A 22,280-nucleotide genomic window follows, 5' to 3' on the forward strand; every position below is an offset into this window, starting at 1 on the left:
CGTGGCTAGGGACGTGGCAAGTTCTGCAGCACACGTCTTCAGTTCTATTCCTGGAATGTTGTCAGGACCCATAGCCTTTGCAGTATCAAGTTCCTTCAGTCGTTTCTTGACATCACGTGAAGTGAATCGAATTGGCTGAAGTCTGGCATCTGTGATGCTGGGGACTTCAGGAGGAGGCCGAGTTCGTTCATCAACTCGGCACTTCTGGTTGAAGATTGTCGCCAACTAGAAGGGCAAGGGCAGCAAATGTATGGGAACACCACCACCTGCAAGTCCCCCATCCTGACTTGGAACTATATTGCTGTTCCTTCACTATCGCTGGGTCAAAATCCTGGAACTCCTTCCTGTGAGCATACCTACCCCACATGGACTGCAGCAGTTCAAAAAGGCAGCTCACCACTACCTTCTCAAGGGCAATTAGGGATGACAATCAATGCTGGCCTAGCCTGCAACACCCACATCCCCATGAATGAATAAAAAAAAATTAGAGTTTTCATCAGGACACCAAACTATTTTACCTTCTCTTCCAACCTTCCCTGTAATTTTCTTTCTTACATCTCTCCTAATGGCAGTAACTCATGCTGAGTTATGGTTACGCAAGCAATGATCAATTTCTTGTTCAGATAGCCTTTCTTCATTGGGAACCTAGACACTGGGGTCAAAGAACAAAGAACAGTACAGCACAGGAACAGGCCATTCAGCCCTCCAAACCTGCGCCGATCTTGATGCATGCCTAAACTAAAACCTTCTGCACTTCCCGGGACCATATCCCTCTAATCCCATCCTATTCATGTATTTATCAAGATGCCTCTTAAATCTCACTATCGTACCTGCTTCCACCACCTCCCCCGGCAGCAAGTTCCAGGCACTCACCACCCTCTGTGTAAAGAACTTGCCTCGCACATCCCCTCTAAACTTTGCCCCTCTCACCTTAAACCTATATCCCCTAGTAACTGACTCTTCCACCCTGGAAAAAAGCTTCTGACTATCCACTCTGTCCATGCCGCTCATAACTTTGTAAACCTCTATCATGTCGCCCCTCCACCGCCGTCGTTCCAGTGAAAACAATCCAAGTTTATCCAACCTCTCCTCATAGCTAATGCCCTCCAAACCAGGCAACATCCTGGTAAACCTCTTCTGTACCCTCTCCAAAGCCTCCACGTCCTTCTGGTAGTGTGGCGACCAGAATTGCACGCAATATTCTAAGTGTGGCCTAACTAAGGTTCTGTACAGTTGCAACATGACTTGCCAATTTTTATACTCTATGCCCCGACCGATGAAGGCAAGCATGTCGTATACCTTCTTGACTACCTTATCCACCTGCGTTGCCACTTTCAGTGACCTGTGGACCTGTATGCCCAGATCTCTTGCCAGTCAATACTCCTAAGGGTTCTGCCATTTACTGTATACTTCCCACCTGCATTAGATCTTCCAAAATGCATTACCTCACATTTGTGCGGAAGATCTTCCAAAATGCATTACCTCACATTTGTCCGGAAGATCTTCCAAAATGCATTACCTCACATTTGTCCAGACATTTGTCAAAGAGAATATTCAACTGGGGAGGGTAAGGGGCAGTGCAAATCAGAGGCAGGCATGAATATATCCAGCAAGATGAGGAATTCCTGCTGGTTTTGCTCTCCCCTCCCTACTCCAGAGATGCCAAGGCAACTCAATGTCCCACCACCACTGGTTAGAATTGGCTAACTCAGCACAAACTAAGGATTAAGTCAGGTTGGGGGTGGGTAGATCCCATTCCGTATGGCTCAACTTGACACCATGATATACAGTGAGTCATTAAGCCATCAGGGAAAACATGCCACTTTGTCAATATTTTACAAATATGTTGATGGCACTGTCTTACCTGTTGAATTCTTACATAAGTTCACAATTGCACTTGGAGATTACTATGTCTCTGAGGGAGCAATTCACTTATCAGTTCTTGAATGACATCTCCTCAATAAAGCCTGCAGAACTATGTCCAGTACCTTCAAGATTAAGGAGAAGATTTAAAGAAAAATAAAAACATAAGCATCATTTCTCATGTGTGGGAACATAAATTGCAATGTATGGAAAAGAACCAGAAGAGGAGGCTGGTAATAGTACATCAGTGAAATAGGTCCATGCAAAGAGTTGTAGAAAAAAAAAATAAAGGCTCTTCATCTGAATGCACAAAGCCTTCATAATAAAGTAGATGAACTAGCGCCACAAGTACAGATAAATGGTTTAGATCTAATCGTCATGACAGAGACATGTTTACAAGGTGACCAAGGTTAGGAAATAAATATTCCAGAGTACACAACAGGCTGAATTTTAAGGGGCAGTTTGAGACAGGAACAGAGGTGGGTGGGGCCATAAATGAGGGATGGAAGATGTCAGGCAGGACGTCTGATGTCGTGATGTCCCTTCCAGAGGGAGGGCAGACTTCACACAATCAGGAGATGGGAAGCCAATTAAGGTACTCAACACCTTAATACACTGCAATTTTATTCACCGTTTTGAATTTTTCTGATGGCTGGTTGATAAGGAGACAGGAGCTCAATGTTGGCTTCAGTGGGAAGCCATCAAGTGAGGAAGCGTCGCTTGGCAGGAAAGGTGGAGGAGGGAGAGCATTGGGAAACACTAAGGCGTGGAGGCCAAGGTGTCAGCTCTATGGGGCAGCCATACCAGGGTGCCATCAGGATAGTGCCACTCATCGAAAGTCACAAGTAAAGGGAGGGTGGAAGGTCTGTTTCACCTGAAGGGAGAGGCAACCTCACATGGGCCTCATTCACCCTGGCTTTGAGACCCCAAAGAGGAAGAGGAACATTAGAGAGGGAGGAGAATGAAACAGCAGGGCACCACCGCCATCTTGCTGCACATACGAGGGCCAGCCTAGGAACAGGAGGTGGGAGAAGGATGCAGAGGGACATGCCAGCTGGTTCCAAGGCACAAAAGCTAGCCTCCAGAGAGGGTCTACCAGCTGAGGCTCCACTACCTGCAGATGTCCAAGTGGCAGTGTCGCCAAAGACTGTGCCTCTCCAAGGAGGCTGTCAATGATCTATGTGTCATGATGCAGGATGAGCGGAGGCTTATAGGACTTGGTGGGTAGCCAATGTCAGTGGTGCTTAAGGTCACCACTGCACTAAACTTATATGCCATTGAATCATTCCAGGGATCCACTGGAGACATGTGTGGAATCTCCCAGTCTGCGGCGAATTGCTGTATCAAGGTCACCAATGCCATGTTCAGGAGGGCCAGCGACTATGGGCACTTCCACACCGATCTGAACAGTCAAGCTAAGAGGGTTATCACTGGATGCTCCCAGATGCAGGGGGTCATCGACTGCACATAAATGGCGTTAAGGCTCCCACTGACCAGCCTGCAGCATTCATTAACCATAAGGGCTTCCACTCCCTCAATGTGCAACTGGCCTTTGATCACCACCATTGGATCTTACAGGTGTGTGTACAATTCCCAGGAAGCAGCCACGATACCAACAAACTAAGGCAGTCCCAGGTGCCAGAACCTTTCCATGCCCTTGCACACTTTCAGGGATTGATCCTTGGAGGCAAGGGCTACTGACATGACGCCCGAAAGGGACACACACACGAATGTAGAGGAGAGGTACAACATTTGCCCTGGGTCAACCCAAGTGATAATTGAGCAGGCCATAGGTGTACTCAAGATGAGAATCATGTGCCTGGATTGATCCGGTGGAGTCCTTTAGTATGTCTCGGTGAGGGTCTCATGTATTGTGGTGGTCTGCTGTGCACCACACGATCTAATGCTAGAGAGGGAGGTGTTGACCAGTGAGGATATCGTGGAGCACAATACATCCTCTGATGTTGAGGATGTGGAGCAGGATGATGCCCAGGCGGTGCCAGATGAAGGGCAGCAGGAACTGCAGGAAAGGTGTCATGAGATACGCGTAAGCGAGGCACAAGACGCCTTTATACATTTACATTTCCTTCAAGTCTTACCACCTTCTGGAATCGCAACAATAAAGCCTTACCTATAAGCAGCCCTGTCGTCGCCTTCTTCCTTTGATACTGCAGCACCCAGGTGTACTTCACACTGTGGCAAGGTGGAAGCATTGAGCGCTCACTACTTGGTCCCTCACTTTCAGCCCCTTGGGAGGAAGGGTTTAAATGAATTCCCAAAAGGCATCAACAAAAGAAAGGAGATGCAGTGAGTGAACATCTTGATTTTATTGTGTCACTGCAAACATACTATGACTGATTTCAACTGTATCTTCACCTGCGATGGTCTAAGTCCATCTGGATGCTCTCTATAAATCTTTTCTGGGTGCTGTTATGTGGTGCTCCCCTGTGCTATCTGCTAAGGTGGAGGCAGACTGCTGACTTGGCTGACCCTAGCTGGGATGACCTTGACAGCCATCCTGTGGCTGCCTGAGGCCTGGAGGGCCCAGGCACACTGAGGGCCTCCTGCAAAGCTGCAGGAACAATCTCAGTTGGCAGGATGATGGAGGCTCTGGCATCACAGGCAGAGGGGCTTTGGAGCTACTGTCCAAACCAGGAGCACCCAGAGAGGAGCCCCCAGATGCAGCAGGCAACTGCTCCTCCCACCTTATAAGGCACACCTGTACCTCCCTGCTGACCTGAGAGGGACGTGGACCTCATGGAAATTCCATGTGATACATGGAGCTCATCACCAAAGCAACAGTGTGCAGGTCTGCACGCATCTCTGGAAACCACTGATTTGTCTGCAAGATGTGGCTCTCCATGAGAGTCGCCAATCTCTCAATGGAGGAAGCCAGTCACACAACTGGCAGAGACAGTGCAGCACCCAAGACCTGGATGGACTCCTCCATCATCCATCTTTGCCAGATGTTGCCTGACCTCTCCTGCAGCTGCAGCATTTCCATGTTGCATCCAACACCAGAGACATGTCATCAGCATGAGCCTGACCTCCCACAGTCTTCCGACTTGGCCTGGTCAGTCATGGCCTCAGTAAGTTGGCCTGGGTAGGTCTGTGCTGTGGTGACTAGGTTGTGTGCCTGAATCTTAACACATGCAACCCCCCACTGATGCGAGAATGGCTGTGGGGGAATGATGTGACGGTGCACCTTCTGAGGCTCCCTCCTTCTCCTGAGGTGGCCAACTATTCCACAGTCTCTTCAGCTTCTCTCTCTTGTCATTCATCTTGATCTTCATGAGAAACCATACACATTGAAGAATTAGGGTCTGCCCTACTGTGCAGCTCCATTGAGGCAGTGGTGATCACATGCACAGCATGACTCTTTGGTACCAAATACACCTTTGTGCCCCAGGAGATGCTCACTCACTCTCTTGGGCAGGTGCCCTGCCTCACCATCAGCTATGGCACAGCTTCCTAGTTGCCCTGCCAGTTCCATGGTCTCCTCCTCCATTAGGGTGAGGGCATGGAGATAAGGCACTTCATCACCAGTCTTGGTACATTCCTTCCTTTTGTGGGTGGTCTTCTCCTGTAGACAATGATGAACAAAGTTAGTCTCCCAGCGGGGAAAAGCCCCAGACCTCGGATGATGATAGTCCAGCGAGCCATAATGGAGATACACGTATGCCTCCTGCATGGGACCACACTCAAGGAACTATGCAGGTGTTACAACCTCAGTGAGACTGTTAACGTTAAAATACAAGATATGAACCCCAGATCAATTTCAAGGATTACACAAGATTTCACATTTGAAGACTCTTATTAAAACTAAACTAAAAAGAAACCCCTATTAACTAAATAGTACTTTGTAAGTAGCTAACATCCCAAATTGCAAATTTATTAAAATATTTGAAAACCTCACACCACACTTATATGTTACAGTCCTCTTTGCTGGTGAAATCTTTGTGGTTAAAAGTCCCAAACTCCTCCCGGTTGCAAGGAGTTGGGTCTCCCAGGCCTTTTCAAAAATCAATGTCCTCTTCGCTCACTTGTCACAACACTTCCAACCTGGTGGTCAGTAAATAAGGCATTGTCAGGTGATCCTGCAGGTCTTCTACTTCTCCACAAGCTTCAACTTTCAAAATAGTTTCAAGTCTTCACAGCCTTTTGCTGCATCAGGCTTCCAAGAGCAGGTGTCTCCTTTCTCTCTCTGGAGGCTCGAGGCTGCCACCACTGGTTATCTTCCTTACAGCCTGCTCTGTGGCTGCAACCGCTGGGTTTCCTTTTTACAGCCTGACACCATTGCCATCGCTGGGTGGTCTCGCTCTCCACCAAATTTAGCCTTTCACTCCGACATAAGCTAGGCCCAAAGGATTGCAAGTGTACAGAGCACACACCTTAGCAGACCGAAATCAGGTCATTGACCCTTTTCTGGCACTGGATTCAGGTCCTGTGGGTGACCCCATGGCTGCTGACCTCCTCTGCTATCTCCATCCTGGCTTGCTTGGTCTCCTCCTCCCATCCCTGGGGAAAAAGGACTTCCCTCCTTTCCCTTGCAGCCTGGAGGAGCATCTTGAGGGAGGCATCAATGAACCCTGGTGCCACCCAGGATCTTTCTTCTGCCATTTTTCCTACAGGCTTCCGTTCAGTTCCTTGGCAGTGCTGAGCACTGGGTTGCCAACCTTTTAAATATGGTGCTTTGAGCTTCTGCAGTGTCTCCTGATGCTGCTACCTATGTCCTCTCACTGGAGAGCTCCTGTGTCTCCTAACTCTCAATTGCCTGGCCGCCGCTTAATTGCGTTCGACCAGCCGTTCATTGCTCCAACCAATGCCGCATCCGCTTCCAGTCCTGATGTCGGGACCCACGGCCTATTAGTAAAATGCAGCCCAACATTTTGAAAAGACAGGCTGAAAAGGAGGAGGAGTAGCCCTGATAACGTAAGGACATTAGCAAGAAAGGATCTTGGCTCAGAACATAAGGAAGTAGAACCAGTATGATGGAGATTAGGAATAACAAGGATCAAAAAACACTGGTGGGAATGAATTATAGGCCCCCTAACAGTAGTTATACCATTAGACAGAGCATTTAGCAAGAAATAATTGGAGGTTTACCTTGAGACCACAGTGACAGACAATCTGTCCCTTAATGCAGAGATCGATACACTCACAGGGAAAGTAGCTACTACATTTGGCCGACTCACAAACGTGCATGGGATAACACCAAGCTGATGGTTTATAAGTTCTCAGCACCATGCTGTATAATTGTGAAACATGGGTGACTTACAGCTACCAAGAAAAGAAGCTCAATAATTTCCATCTTCACTGCCTGCGGTGCATTATGGGCTTAGCCAGGCAGGAGAAAATCACAAATGCAACAATCCTCTCAAAGGCAGAGCTCCCAAGTGTGTTGGCACAAATCAAACAGAAGCTGCTTTGGTGGATCGGACATGTCCGTAGGATGGAAGACGGTAGCATTCCTAAGCAAACTCTATATAGTGAGGTAGCCAGGGCCAGACAACCTGTGGGGTGCCCAAAGCTCCACTTCAAGAATGCTTACATGAAGGCCCTATGTGCCAACTATCGCACCCGGGAGTCACTAGCTGGTGTAAGAGGGAAATGGTGGCACAACCTGTGGACTAGCAATGCACTACCACAATGACCAGTAGCTACAGCAGCTTGGCCAATGCCGAAAACAAAATCCAGCATCTCTTAGCAGCTTCACATGTGCACTTGTGGCAGAATATGCCTTTCAAGGATTGGCCTTCACAGCCATCAGCTAAGGTGCACCAAGAGAAGATACCCCATACAAATGAATTGTTTGCTGCATGTCCATCATCTTTCATAGATGGAAGGATGCCAAACAATAAAAGGCAACATAAAATTGTGGGAGACTTTAATATTCATACAGACTCAACAAAACAAATTGGCAAAGATAGCCTGGAAGATGAGTTTGTAGAATGCTTCTGCGACAGTTTTCTGGAACAATGTGTGGTGGAACCTACTAGAGCTAAAGCTATTAGATCTGGTATTGTGCAATGAGGCAGGTTTAATTAATAATCGCATAGTGAAAAATCTTCTAGGAAAGTGACCATAATACAACTGAATTCCATATTAAGTTTGAAAGCGACATGCTCCAGTCCCAAACAAAAATCTTAAACTTAAAGCCAACTGCATAGGTATGACAGGAGAGCTTGCTAAGGTTGATTGGGTAAATAGACTAAAAGGTAGGACACTAAATAAACAATGGGAGATATTTGAAGAAATAATTCAAAATATTCAACAAAAATGCTGTCCATTAAAAAACAAAAGCTCAGCAAGAAAGATACATCTGGGCTTTCTAGGGAAGTTAAGGACAGCGTTAGATTAAAAGAAGAGGCTTATAATGTTTCAAAGAATAATAGTAAATCTGAGGCTTTGCAGACTTTTAGAAACCAGCAAAGGGCAACCAAAAGATTGTAAGAGCTTTTATATGTATCTAAAAAGAGGAGTAGCTTAAGTAAAAGTTGGCCCCTTAGAGACAAAGATAGGAGAAATTATCAGGAGGAATGACGAAATTATCATGAGGCTGAAACGTTGAACAAATATTTTGCATTTGGCTTCACAGCAGAAAACACAAATTACATATATGAGAAAGAGAGGGTAACCAAGGGGCTAATAAGAGTGAGGAACTTAAGGTCATTAATATCAGCAGAGAAAAATGTATTGGAGAAACTTAAGGGACTAAAAAACTGACAAGTCCCCAGAACCTGATGGTCTATATCCAGAGGTAGCTGCAGAGATAGTGGATGCACTAGTAATAATTTTCCAAAATTCCTTAGATTCTAGAACAGTCCCAACAGAATAGAAGTTAGCAAATGTAACACCACTATTCAAGAAAGGAAGGACTACAGGCCAGTTAGCCTGACATCAGTTGTTGGGAAATGCTGGAATCAACTATTAAGGAAGTCTTAACAATACACTTAGAAAATCATAGTATGATCAGACACATTCAACATGGATTTACAAAAGAGAAATCATCTTTGACAAATTTATCAGAGCGTTTTGAAGATATAAATAGTAGGGTAGATAAAGAGAAAAGTAGTAGATATAGTATACTTGGATTTCCAAAAAGGCATTCGATAAGACATCACACAAAAGGTGAATATCCAAGATAAGGACCATTGGAGTTGGGGTAATATATTAGCTGGATGAAGAATTGGTTAACAGACAGGAAGCGGAGAGTAGGGATAAATGGGGCATTTTCAAGTTGGCAGGTGTAACTAGTGAAATACTGCAAGGATCAGTGCTGGTGCCTCAGCTATTTACAAGCTATATTAATGACTTAGACAAAGACAGCAAGAGTAATGTATCTAAGTTTGCTGATGGGAAAGCTAGTTGGGAAAGTAAGCTGCGAGGACACAAAGAGGCTGCAAAGAAATAGACAGTTTAAAGGGAGTGAGCAACAAGGTAGCAGATGGAGTATAATGTGGGGAAGGGTGAGGTTATCAACTTTGGCAAGAATAGAAAAGCAGAATTTTGTGGAAAGGTATGAAACTTCTAAATGTTGATGTTCAGAGAGACTTGGGTGTATGGGTACAAGGATCGCAAGGTTAGCATGCAGGTACAGCAAGCAATTAGGAAGACGAATTGCATGTTGGCCTTTATCACAAGGAGATTGGAGTAGAAGAACAAGGGAAGTCTTACTACAATTGTATAGGGCTTTTGTGAGACCACACCTGGGGTATAGTGTACAGTTTTGGTTTCCATATCTAAGGAAGGATATACTTGCCTAAGAGGTGGTAAACAGAAGGTTCACTAGATTGGTTCCTAGGATGAGAGGGGTTTCCTATGATGAGAGGCTTAGTAAATTGGGACCAAAATCTCTGGAGTTTAGAAGAATGAGAAGTGACCTCATTGAAACATACAAGATTCTGAAGGAGCTTGACATAGTAGACACACACAGAGGTTGAATGTCCTGGCTGGGTTAACTAGAATATAGGGGCACAGTCTCAGGATAAGTGGTCAATCATTTAGGATTGAGATGAGGAGAAATTCCTTCACCCAGAGAGAGGGTTGTCAATCCTTGGAGTTGTCTATGCCAGAAGGTTGCAGATGTTCCATCACTGAGTGTATTCAAGACTGAGATGTATAGATTTTTGATCTCTCAGGGAATCAAGGGATATGGCGAGTGGGCAGGGAAAGTGGAGTTAAGGTAGAAGATCAACCATAATTGTATTGAATGGTGGAGCCAGTTTGAGGGGCTAAATGGTCTACTCCTGCTATTTTGTGTGTTATTTGTTTGATGGTGGCATCATGTTGGAGGTGGCAGAAATGGTGGAGGCTGATCCGCTGAATGTGGAGGCTGGTGTGGTGCAAGGCAAGGTCAAGGGGAACCCGATGCTGGTTCTGGGAGGAAGAGGAAGGGACGAGAGCAGAAATGCAGGAAAGAGGATGAACATGGTCAAGTGGACGGGAATCCTCGGTTGAGCAAAACAGAAGGCACACTGGAAGCACTGGTATGGAAGTTGGCATCATCAGAACAGATGCAACAGAGACGGAGAAACTGGAAGAATGGAATGGAAACAGGAAGCAGGGTGGGAGGAGTAATCTGTAGGAGTCAGTGGGCTTATAGTGCATATTGGTGAAAAGCCTATCCTCAGAAATGGAAACAGAGAACTTGAGGAATGGAACGGAAGAATTGGAGATGGACCATGTGACGGCGAGGTAGGGATGGAAATTGGAAGCAAAGTTGATTACATTTTCCAGTCTGGGGTGAGAGCAGGAAGCTGCACCAATAAAGTTATTCAATGTACCAGAGAGAAATTATTTTGAAAAAGTGTAATTTTTGGCTAGACAGTAATATCAGCTCTCCTTACAGTACATAATGAGTCGAAGAGACAAGGAGAATGAAGTGATCGGGCGGGAGCTGGAACAGAGACCTGGAATAGTCAGCAGCAACAGCAGTCACCAAGCAACAGTAGCCAACTGCAACAACGAGGCAGTAAGCAAGACGTTCAAATGAACCTAAGGAGATTATTGTAAATATTGACTGTACAAGTTGCATTCCTGTTCTACTGGTGCGATTTAGAGTAAGTTCATAAGTTAATAATATGAAAGTTTCAAACCTTTGCTCCAAAATCAATGGTAGCAGCAAGGCAAGAAAATAGTAAAAACTTGTCCTCAGAGGCTGAACAGTAACAGAGTGAGAATGCCAAGAATACAATTAGCATCGACAGTAAAGTCCTGAATTAATACTGAAGACCTGGGCTCTTATCCATGCTACATCCCATGGAATTCAAGTGAGTCTGGCATCAAATTCAAAATTCTGCCTTGTGCTGCCCATAAAAACATCAAGCTGAAGGTTTTTTTTTTCTTTGGCCTCCTTATCTTGAGAGACAATGGTTAAGCGCCTGGAGGTGGTCAGTAGTGTGTGGAGCAGCGTCTGGAGTGGCTATAAAGGCCAATTCTGGAGTGACAGGCTCTTCCACAGGTGCTGCAGAAAAATTTGTTTGTCGGGGCTGTTACACAGTTGGCTCTCCCCTTGCACTTTTGTCTTTTTTCCTGCCAACGTCTAAGTCTCTTCGACTTGCCACACTTTAGCCCCGCCTTTATGGCTGCCCGCCAGCTCTGGCGAACGCTGGCAACTGACTCCCACGACTTGTGATCAATGTCACAGGACTTCAAGATGCGTTTGCAGATGTCTTTAAAGCGGAGACATGGACGGCTGGTGGGTCTGATACCAGTGGCGAGCTTGCTGTACAATGTGTCTTTGGGGATCCTGCCATCTTCTATGCGGCTCACATGGCCAAGCCATCTCAAGCGCCGCTGACTCAGTAGTGTGTATAAGCTGGGGATGTTGGCTGCCTCGAGGACTTCTGTGTTGGAGATATGGTCCTGCCACCTGATGCCAAGTATTCTGCGGAGGCAGCGAAGATGGAATGAATTGAGACGTCGCTCTTGGCTGACATACGTTGTCCAGGCCTCGCTGCCATAGAGCAAGGTACTGAGGACACAGGCTTGATACACTCGGACTTTTGTGTTCCACGTCAGTGCGCCATTTTCCCACACTCTCTTGGCCAGTCTGGACATAGCAGTGGAAGCCTTTCCCATGCACTTGTTGATTTCTGCATCTAGAGACAGGTTACTGGTGATAGTTGAGCCTAGGTAGGTGAATTCTTGAACCACTTCCAGAGCGTGGTCGCCAATATTGATGGATGGAATATTTCTGACATCCTGCCCCATGATGTTTGTTTTCTTGAGGCTGATGGTTAGGCCAAATTCATTGCAGGCAGCCGCAAACCTGTCGATGAGACTCTGCAGACACTCTTCAGTGTGAGATGTTAAAGCAGCATCGTCAGCAAAGAGGAGTTCCCTGATGAGGACTTTCCGTACTTTGGACTTCGCTCTTAAGGTTGAACAACCTGCCACCTGATCTTGTGTGGAGGAAAATTCCTTCTTCTGAAGACTTGAAGCAGCAGGGAGAAGAAAATCCCAAAAAGTGTGGGTGCAAGAACACGCCACTCAGGATAGGAAAGGGGTCTGATGAGGTTCCGCCATGTTGAATTGTGCCTTTCATATTGTCATGGAATGAGGTGATGATACTTAGTAGCTTTGGTGGACATCCAATCTTTTCTAGTAGTCTGAAGAGACCACGTCTGCTGACGAGGTCAAAGGCTTTGGTGAGATCAATGAAAGCAATGCAGAGGGGCATCTGTTATTCGCGGCATTTCTCCTGTATCTGACGATGGGAGAACAGCATGTCAACGGTTGATCTCTCTGCACGAAAGCCACACTGTGCCTCAGGGTAGACGCGCTCGGCCAGCTTCTGGAGCCTGTTTAGAGCGATTCGAGCAAAGACTTTCCCCACTATGCTGAGCAGGGAGATTCCACGGTAGTTGTTGCAGTCACCACGGTCACCTTTGTTTTTATAGAGGGTGATGATATTGGCATCGCGCATGTCCTGAGGTACTGCTCCCTCGTCCCAGCACAGGCATAGCAGTTCATGTAGTGCTGAGAGTATAGCAGACTTGGCACTCTTGATTATTTCAGGGGTAATGCTGTCCTTCCCAGGGGCTTTTCCGCTGGCTAGAGAATCAATGGCATCACTGAGTTCCGACTTTGTTGGCTGTATGTCCAACTCATCCATGACTGGTAGAGGCTGGGCTGCATTGAGGGCAGTCTCAGTGACAGCATTCTCCCTGGAGTACAGTTCTAGGTAGTGCTCAACCCAGCGGTCCATTTGTTTGCGTTGGTCAGTGATTATGTCCCCTGATTTAGATTTGAGGGGGGCGATCTTCTTGATGGTTGGCCCAAAAGCTCTCTTAATGCCATCATACATTCTTCTGATGTTTCCGGTGTCTGAGGCCAGCTGAATATGACTGCATAGGTGTTGCCAAAGGTTAGGGCCTAGATATTTGGCCATCCAGCACCTGTTTTTCAACCTCTAAATAGCCTAAGCCCCAAATATGGCAGGTAAAAGGTGCAAACACATTATGAGTCAGATGGTTCCACTGCCCATGATATTAGTAAAGGCCAAAAAAAGCTAACGCACAGTGCCCGCACCTGAAACAGGCATCAAAATCCTTTCACCTATTCGTCTGAAGCCACTTTATAGAGCACTATGAGAATTCTAGAGCCATCTGGACTTTAGAAGCAACAGCAATATTAAAGGGGTGGGTCACATGGAAGCACCAACAAGAAACCCAGAATATCTTTGGGTTTTTTTTGCAGGTAATGGTCAGGAATTTAACTGTTTCAGTTTCTGAGGAATTATGGCAAGTTTATAATTGTCAGAAGCTGTGATTTGTGTGACAGTGGTCTACAAGTGCATGTAAAGATTCCATCCAGTGAAGAGTCCGTGCTGCTGTGCCATGCTTGGCATGACGGCAGTTGAGAGACCTCCAAAGTTTGCCCTGGAGGGTCTGGTAAGAGGGCTGTACCATGGGCGGCACAGTGGTTAGCACTGCAGCCTCACAGCTCCAGCGACCCGGGTTCAATTCTGGGTACTGCCTGTGTGGAGTTTGCAAGTTCTCCCTGTGTCTGCGTGGGTTTCCTCCGGGTGCTCCGGTTTCCTCCCACATGCCAAAGGCTTGCAGGGTGATAGGTAAATTGGCCATTATAAATTGCCCCGAGTATAGGTAGATGGTAGGGAAATATAGGGACAGGTGGGGATGTGGTAGGAATATGGAATTAGAGTAGGATTAGTATAAATGGGTGGTTGATGGTCGGCACAGACTCGGTGGGCCGAAGGGCCTGTTTCAGTGCTGTATCTCTAAACTAAACAAGCTGGAGACAAAGGGATGACAACTATATAAGAATAGGCGCAGCGTGTTGGCTTTTATTTACACGTGGCACAAAACAGCAAGACATGAAGTGGGGGGGTGGGGGGTGTGGCGGGGGGGGCGGGGTGTGGTAGTGATTGGGAGTTCCTACTCTGTGGTAGGAGATGGCCAGGCAAATGACTGTCATGAGTCCATGAGGATGTTGCTCCTTGTCTGCTGCCAAATAAGCCGCATTTCAAAAGGGGGTGTGACACTTTGTTAAACGCAGACTCCATCACTTAGTGTACACTTCTAACCACATTCAGAAACAAGTCCTGAAGCATTATCATGATTTTTGTGTTCAAAAGGTGATGAATAATGACATTTCCATACAAAATAGTCTATTACTTAGGACTGGAAACACCTTGACAGCTGTACAGGTGTCAGTAGCACCAGGCTTTTATGGGGTCAGTTTGCCTCTGAATTACACTCAGTACTATTAGAAGTCATCTGACATTAATTTTCATAAAATTTACATTGTATTGGAAGTGTGTAGAACACAATACAATCAGATGCAGATGCCAGAAAATCATACAGGAAACTGGGTGTGCATTATTCAGGTTCAAAATTGGAGCAAAGGAATAGTGCTCATTTTGATTCTGCATCACACCTATTTTTTGGGCACTATTTCCAAGAAGGGTACTTGAAAACTAACTACCTGATTCACAATTAATTCAATCAAAATGAATTCTGGGCTAATTAAGTGCACGAATCCTCTGACCTCTCATTAAATAATTTTATTAGTCAAGATGGAATAGGTTACAGGTCAAGAAGTATGGCTTAAAACGATTTTCTTGATTGTATGGAATGAAGTCATGGGGGGGTCTGAAAATGAGAAGGATCTTAAAATTGATTTGCAGAGCCAAAGGGAACTAGTAGAATACAGTGAGGATCAGTGTTTTTAATTCATTCACAGGATATAGCCATTGCTGGCATGGCCAGCATTTATTGTCCATCTCTAATTGCCACTGAGGCAACCAAGTAGCTTGCCATTTCAGACTGTTCCTCTCTTGCCATTTCAGAGTGCACCATATTGCTGCAGGTGTGCAGTCACATAAAAGCCAGACCAGGTAAAGACAGCAGATTTCCTTCCCTAAAGGACATTAGTGAACCAGATGGGCTTTTATGACAGTCCAATAATTTCAGTCACCATTACTGAGACTAACTGTTGTGGGAGCATTTGAGCTCATGCCTCGCGATCAATAGTCCAGCCCTCTGGATCACAAGTCAATAACACAGCCACTATTCAACCATGCCTGTTGCGGGGTGCTCGGTGTGTGGTACTTTGCATGCGTGATGACTCAGGTTGTAGAGTACTGGATTAGCTGAAATGCTTGAAGGTTTGGCACTAATGTCCTTACATTAAAAAGACAGAAAAGAGGAAATACTCCTATGCAGTAAGCTCAGCCAGAAAGTATGCATGTTTGTATTTGGTGAGGACTGAAACATATAAAATAGGAGCAGGAGTAGGCCATTCGGCCCTTCGAGCCTGCTCCGCCATTCATTATGATCAACGCTGATCATCCAACTCAGTAACCTGTTCCCGCTTTCGCCCCATAGCCTTTGATCCCTTTATCTTAACAGGCTTAACAGTGATGTCCCAACAGTGATCAAAACTTATGAATGACTGCTTGAGCAGAGCAAGGTTTTGAAGAGAAAGGGAGAAAACTCAAAGAAAAATCTAACTATTTCCAAGGGTTACAAACATTGCAGGCAGCTCGTGTGAAGCATGGAATGGTTGGGCCAAGTGTCCTGTTCCTGTGCTGTATATTTTATGCAATTCCATGTAGGAGTATTATCATTCCCTGTCCAGATTAATGTCAGTGACCAGTATGAGCACAGCTCCCCTTTCACAATGGCTGCAATAGCTGGCAATATGTTGTCAATTTTACAACAATGAGTACAATGTACTAGCACCCCCAATTCAAAATGATTTTGCAGATGTACTGAACAAATTTGTTTCTAGTGTGAAGATATAACCCTGGCTTAAACCTATTTATAGAGCCATAGAAAGATACAGCACTGAAACAGGCCCTTCAGCCCACTGAGTCTGTGCCGACAAACAACCACCCATTTATACTAATCCTACATTAATCCCATGTTCCCTACCACATCCCCACAATTCTCATATCATCTACCTACACTGCGGGCAATTTACCATGGCCAATTTACCCATCAACCTGCAAGTCTTTGGCTATGGGAGGAAACCAGAGCACCTGGCAGAAACCCACACAGTCACAGGGAGAACTTGCAAACTCCACACAGGCACTACCCAGAACTGAACCTGGGTTGCTGGAGCTGTGAGGCTGCAGTGCTAACCACTGCACCACCCTAAAGTAGTTAAATTAGTACCAATATCTTTCTACAGTCACCTAATATCAACAGAAAAGAACACAATTTTTTTGCACTTGCATCTACATTTAAGTGTACAAATTGCACTACACTGCACTCCACTGAAATAAAAAAGCCTTCATACCTGATTTTAAAATCATACTGGCTCAATTGGAGATATCACATGCATAGATTATATGTAATCCATAGTAATCCATGTTGAATTTAAACTGTAAATACAATTTTACCATATTGAACTAAAAGTTCATGTCAGTAAAGGTACCACTGAAAGTGGACTCCTGAACCCACACTATCAACAAAAATATCTACAAATGCAAACTGCACAAACATAGAGCATACACACCAGAACTGGTAGTCTAGGAAAAATAAACTGAATGATAATGATCACACATCAAGTGAATTGCATCATCTGCATTACAAGTGGTTTACTGTCTATAAAATATCGGTTTCCAAGTGAATTCTACTGATACAATCTTTGTACTATAATATCAACATTTTCATATTTTTAGCATGTCACTCTTCTTGAACTTACTCAAGATTCTGGCTATGATTTGTTGCATATTTTGAGATCATGTTATACATTTTTCCATACCTATGGAAACAAAGCGGCCACCAAAGGCAAGTGCTGAATTCTTGTTGGCTCAAGAGGCATATGATCGCTACCAACCTCGTGGCCAGCTGTCCTGGCCCAATTTTGAGGCCTCAATCCAATCAGCTGCACTGGACGCCTCAGCAAGCTCGCTTACCAAATGCAAATAAGACCAGCGCCTCAAATTCTTGGGGGCCATCTTGTCCTTGGAAATGGGTGGCCGGCCAGCCAAAAATCAATACAGACTCCTTGGGGCCCAGTTTTAATTGTGTAAGTTAATGGATTTTGAAAGGGTTAAAATGGGACCCCTTGTTGTGAGGACAAGACTACACATCAATGTGATGCACACCAATGCTGGCACTCACCCTCAAGCTTCACACATCAAGAATGACCTTCTTGTGGAACCATTGCCTAAATTTTGTGTATGTGTCTTGCAACAAGAAACCTAGCCCACCACAAGTGTGTACTTGGAAAATTATCTCCCCACCCCCACCCCCTCCCCCAGTTGTCAATCAGGAGTCAGTAAAGAAAGAAATTAAGGGGAGGCAGAAAAAATAAACCAACTTGTTTAAACACATTAAAAAGCCAAAGAACATACAAACAAATTTGTTCAGTTCCAACAGTTCCGAGATCATCGACCTCTGTTTCCGTCTCTACACATACTGCCTTACCTGCTGAGCATTTCCAGCATTCTCTTTGATAAATACAAAAATATTTTTTGACTTGAATGTGTCGTTTGGGCTCAACCTCCTGAATCCCCCTTGGCCGATTCAACAATAAGCTGCTCTCGACCCCACCGTCAGTACAATTCGTGTAGAAGTATTTAAAGTGCGTACAATGCATGCGAGTTACTGGAACACAATAACAAACTTTAATTCCGTGCCAAGTTGCCCGCGAAGTGTGTGAGCCGTGGGCAATAATAACTAAAGATGCATACGGTTTGAAACACAAGCATCGTCACACCCTTCAGGCTACTTAGACAGTTTACTCTAACACACTGCTTTTGCACAGTAGTCATAAACTTATCAAAAACTACATACACAATTTACTGAGGAGAAGTCGGCGCTAACCATCTACTAGAAAGTTTGTCTCGTAGTTTCCTCACACAAGCAAACACTTCAGCAAGGAGCGAAAAAGAGATTGCAGTATTTATAAGGTGGAAACACAGCCACCAATCGCCCCTTCTGTTAATAGAATTACAAGTCTTAATGAATAACTTACTTTTCTTTCAAAAGTGCACCTACAGGTAACAAGAAACGATTCCCGAAAGTGCGGTAACCTATTAAAAAAGTACGCTACACCAATCTCCAAAGACGGATACACACAGTTGTTTCCACTCCTACCTCTGCTCCACGATCTCACCCAAAGTGAACGCCGACAATTGCTGCCAGATATAAAGTGAGGGCGTCCACGTGCCCAGCCTCTCCAGGCAGTAGGCGAGGAGGCGGTGCCCACCCTCTACACCAGCACTGCCAGTACTCTCAAATCCAACCAGAAGCAACAGGTCATCAAAACTGAGGTGACCTTGCTTCTCAAATAGACTTCACATTCCCGTTGGGTAAACTATGTTTGTTGAAGTATTGTGTATTTTCAGAGCTTTAAATTATTGACCCAGTTATGCTTTTTTCTTGCAACCAACTGAAAAAAACAACCCTGAATAAAGGTTTCCAAAGTCACTGAATAAAGTTACATTTACATTTTTTATTCCCTTGGATTTCAAGGTTTTTATTAGTATTTCGACATCACATTTCACAATGCAGTTGTTCTGTGAATGACGAAACACAATGGCCTCATGCATTATATGCGGATAGTGCAAGCGTCATCCACGGCCTGGTTGGTAACACTTCTCTGAGTCAAAAGGTTTTGGGTTCAAGTCTCACTCCAGAACTTGAGCACAAAAAACTCCAAGGCTGATGCTTCAAAGCAGTAGTGAGGGAGTTTGCTGTGTGTAAAATTGGCTGCTGAGCTTCCTATACAGAGTCCACACCTCAAAAATACTTCATTAAGTGTAAAGCGTTTTGGAATGTCTTGTGGTGGTGAAAGACACTATATAAATGCAAGTTTTTCTTTTCGTCACAATGGGAGTGCAGGGTGTCATGAACTTGCCATGACCATACACAATATAATTTTTACTGTAATAAAAACAAGAAATGCTAGAACCACTCAGCAGGTCTGGCAGCATCTGTGAAAAGAGAAGCAGAGTTAACGTTTCAATTCAGTGACCCTTCTTCAGAACTGACAAATATTACAAAAGTCACAGGTTATAAGCAAGTGAGGTGGGGGTGGGGCAAGAGATAACAAAGGAGGTCTAGATTGGACCAGGCCACATAGCTGACCAAAAGGTCATGGAGCAAAGGCAAACAATATGTTAATGGTGTGTTGAAAGACAAAGCATTAGTACAGATTAGGTGTTAATACACTGAATATTGAACAGCAGCAAGTGCAAACCTGAAAATAAACAGTGGGTAAGCAAACTGAACAAACTAAGATGAAATGAAATAAATGCAAAAAAAAAGATTGTAAAAAATGTCAAAAAAGAATGTAAAAACAAGGAAGAAAAAATAACTAAAAATGAAAGTAAAATGGGGGGCTGTCATGCTCTGAAATTATTGAACTCAATGTTCAGTCCGACAGGCTGTAGTGTACCTAATCGGTAGATGAGATGCTGTTCCTCGAGCTTGCGTTGATGTTCACTGGAACACTGCAGCAATCCCAGGACAGAGATGTGAGCATGAGAGCAGGGGGGAGTGTTGAAATGGCAAGCAACCGGAAGCTCAGGGTCCTGCTTGCGGACTGAGCGGAGATGTTCCACAAAGCGGTCACCCAGTCTGCGCTTGGTCTCCCCAATGTAGAGGAGACCACACTGTGAGCAGCGAATACAGTATACTACATTGAAAGAAGTACAAGTAAATTGCTGCTTCACCTGAAAGGAGTGTTTGGGGCCTGGGGTAGTGAGGAGAGAGGAGGTAAATGGGCAGGTATTACACCTCTTGCGATTGCAGGGGAAGGTGCCATGGGACGGGGACGAGGTGGTGGGGGTAATGGAGGAGTGGACCAGGGTGTCACGGAGGGAACAATCCCTTTGGAATGCTGACAGGGGAAGGGAGGGGAAGATGCGACTGGTACTGGCATCACGCTGGAGATGGCGGAAATAGCGGAGGATGATCCTTTGGATATGGAGGCTGATGGGGTGAAAAGTGAGGACAAGGGGAACCCTGTCACGGTTCTGGGAGGGAGGGGAAGGGGTGAGGGTAGAGGTGCGGGAAATAATTTTTACTGTGGTGGATTTAAAAATTTTTTGAAAGGGAAAATGAGTCCTGCAAAATGTATTCTGACGTGGCCTGCTTCAAAAGGGAATTTTGGTTCTGTGCACATTTTGGTGCACTTTACAGAATTTTGTACTATACTATAATTCTTTTTCTTGCCTGATCTTTCTGTTCTTTTCCTGTGCTTTCTCCTTTCCACATAAATTAATTTTTTTTTAAAAATCATGCAATTGAAATTCAGCCTAATCGTGCATCTTTATTACCTTCCATGCATGTGTCCCGTTCCTTTAGCCCATGAGCAATGGCATATAATGGCAATTAAGCTAACATGTAGTTTGACTAAATTTGGAATCAAATAACCAGGGAGAGTTTATACATAGTGTTATAAATATCTTACTGCTGTTGAGGACCATATTCACTCAGCTTTCATCTTTAAAATAAAACGGTCACTTCTATTTTCTGTGCTGAAGCTCTCAAGTCTTTCAATTCTTGTTTCTTTTTGTTTTTTGTATAACTTCATATTTTTAATAAATAAATTTTGTTTTTACCACTTCTTCTCTGCTTCTTTTGTTATAACAACCAAATGTTAAATAAAACCATCTACAATGAGTGCTTATGAAATAAACTGATCAACAAAGGGAGTTGCAACCGAGCTTATATTGTGATTAGATAGGAAAACTGCAATACAAGGGAAGCAGTGTGCTTCACCCTACCTATAAATCTTAGGTTAATCTATATTTTAGTTTATGAAACAGATTATACGCATTTTTGTTACATAATGTATAACAAAACTGTAAAAATGAGGGTTAATATTATTTCACACAGATTTAGAAAGCGGGTAAGTGGATCTGAATCCACAAAAAGATCAGCCATGATCTTATTGAATGGCGGAGCAGGCTCGAGGGGCCGGACGGCCTACTCCTGCTCCTACTTCTTATGATCTTATGATTAGTTATAAAAGGCACTGTTTATTTTTATTGGGGCATGATAATCTGTCATCAATTAATTGTTTTTGAAAAGATTTGTAACAGTAGACTATACATTTTCTTTACTGCTTCTCGGAGGACAAGACAGTCTATGCAAATCTAGCCATTGGAATTGTTATGTAATTTCAGTACTTGAATACAGCAATACCTCAATTTTAAAATTCTTATCCTTGTTTTCAAATCCCTCCATGGCTTCACCCTTCCCTACCTCTGTAACCCCTCCAAGTCTACAACCCTCCACGATCTCTGTGCTCCTCCAATTCTGGCCTCTTGCACATTCCCAATTTTAATCAGTCCATCATTGGTGGCCGAGACTTCAGCTGCCTTACCCTAAGCTCTGGAATTCCTAAACCTTTCCCCTGCTCTACCTCTCTCTCTTCCTTTAAGATGCTCCTTAAAGCCTATATCTTTGACCAAGCCTGACCTAATATCTCCTTATGTGGCCTGGTATCAAATTTTGTTTGAAAATGCTCTCGTGAAGCACTTTGGGACATTTTACTAGTATAAAGGCATTATAAAAATACAAGAAATATTGTGTTTGAGGTCAAAGTAATCCCAAGATATACGAGTTGTTCAGGGTAAGCACTTGCAAAGTCAGATGCATTGTGGAATTAATTAACCCTGCGGAAGGGATGAAAACATTGATGTCCCACTCTAAAAGTTCAACTATGCAATATGTTTACTACCATTTTCTAAGTCCTTTCCACTTCCTCAATAATATTTTCTAATTGTGCTGATCATAATTCATTATGTAGTGTTTTTCTCAATTTTCAAAAAAATCAGTAGTTGAATTTTGAAACCAACAAATTAGTACACTATTTTTTTTTGATGGCTAGAAAAGGTCAAAGCTTTATACTTGGGAGACAGAAATTCTAATTTCTAACACTTATGAGACAGGATGTGATAGGAAGGGGAATGGTTAGTGAAAAAT

General features: G+C 44.3%; 1 protein-coding gene across 2 annotated transcripts in view; it reads right to left on the reverse strand.

Annotated features, from left to right (window-relative positions):
- The window catches only part of slc7a2 (solute carrier family 7 member 2), a 268,766-nt gene extending 250,216 nt beyond the window's left edge, over window positions 1-18,550 (reverse strand). Inside the window, exon 1 of one of the 2 annotated variants that reach the window (XM_068034690.1) lies at window positions 18,441-18,550. The gene's annotated coding sequence lies outside the window, so the exon portion shown is untranslated. The other variant, XM_068034675.1, reaches the window with a different exon arrangement.
- Window positions 18,551-22,280: the final 3,730 nt, after the last annotated feature.

Source organism: Heterodontus francisci, chromosome 1, assembly GCF_036365525.1.
Source record: "Heterodontus francisci isolate sHetFra1 chromosome 1, sHetFra1.hap1, whole genome shotgun sequence".
Classification (NCBI taxonomy): Eukaryota; Metazoa; Chordata; class Chondrichthyes; order Heterodontiformes; family Heterodontidae; genus Heterodontus; species Heterodontus francisci.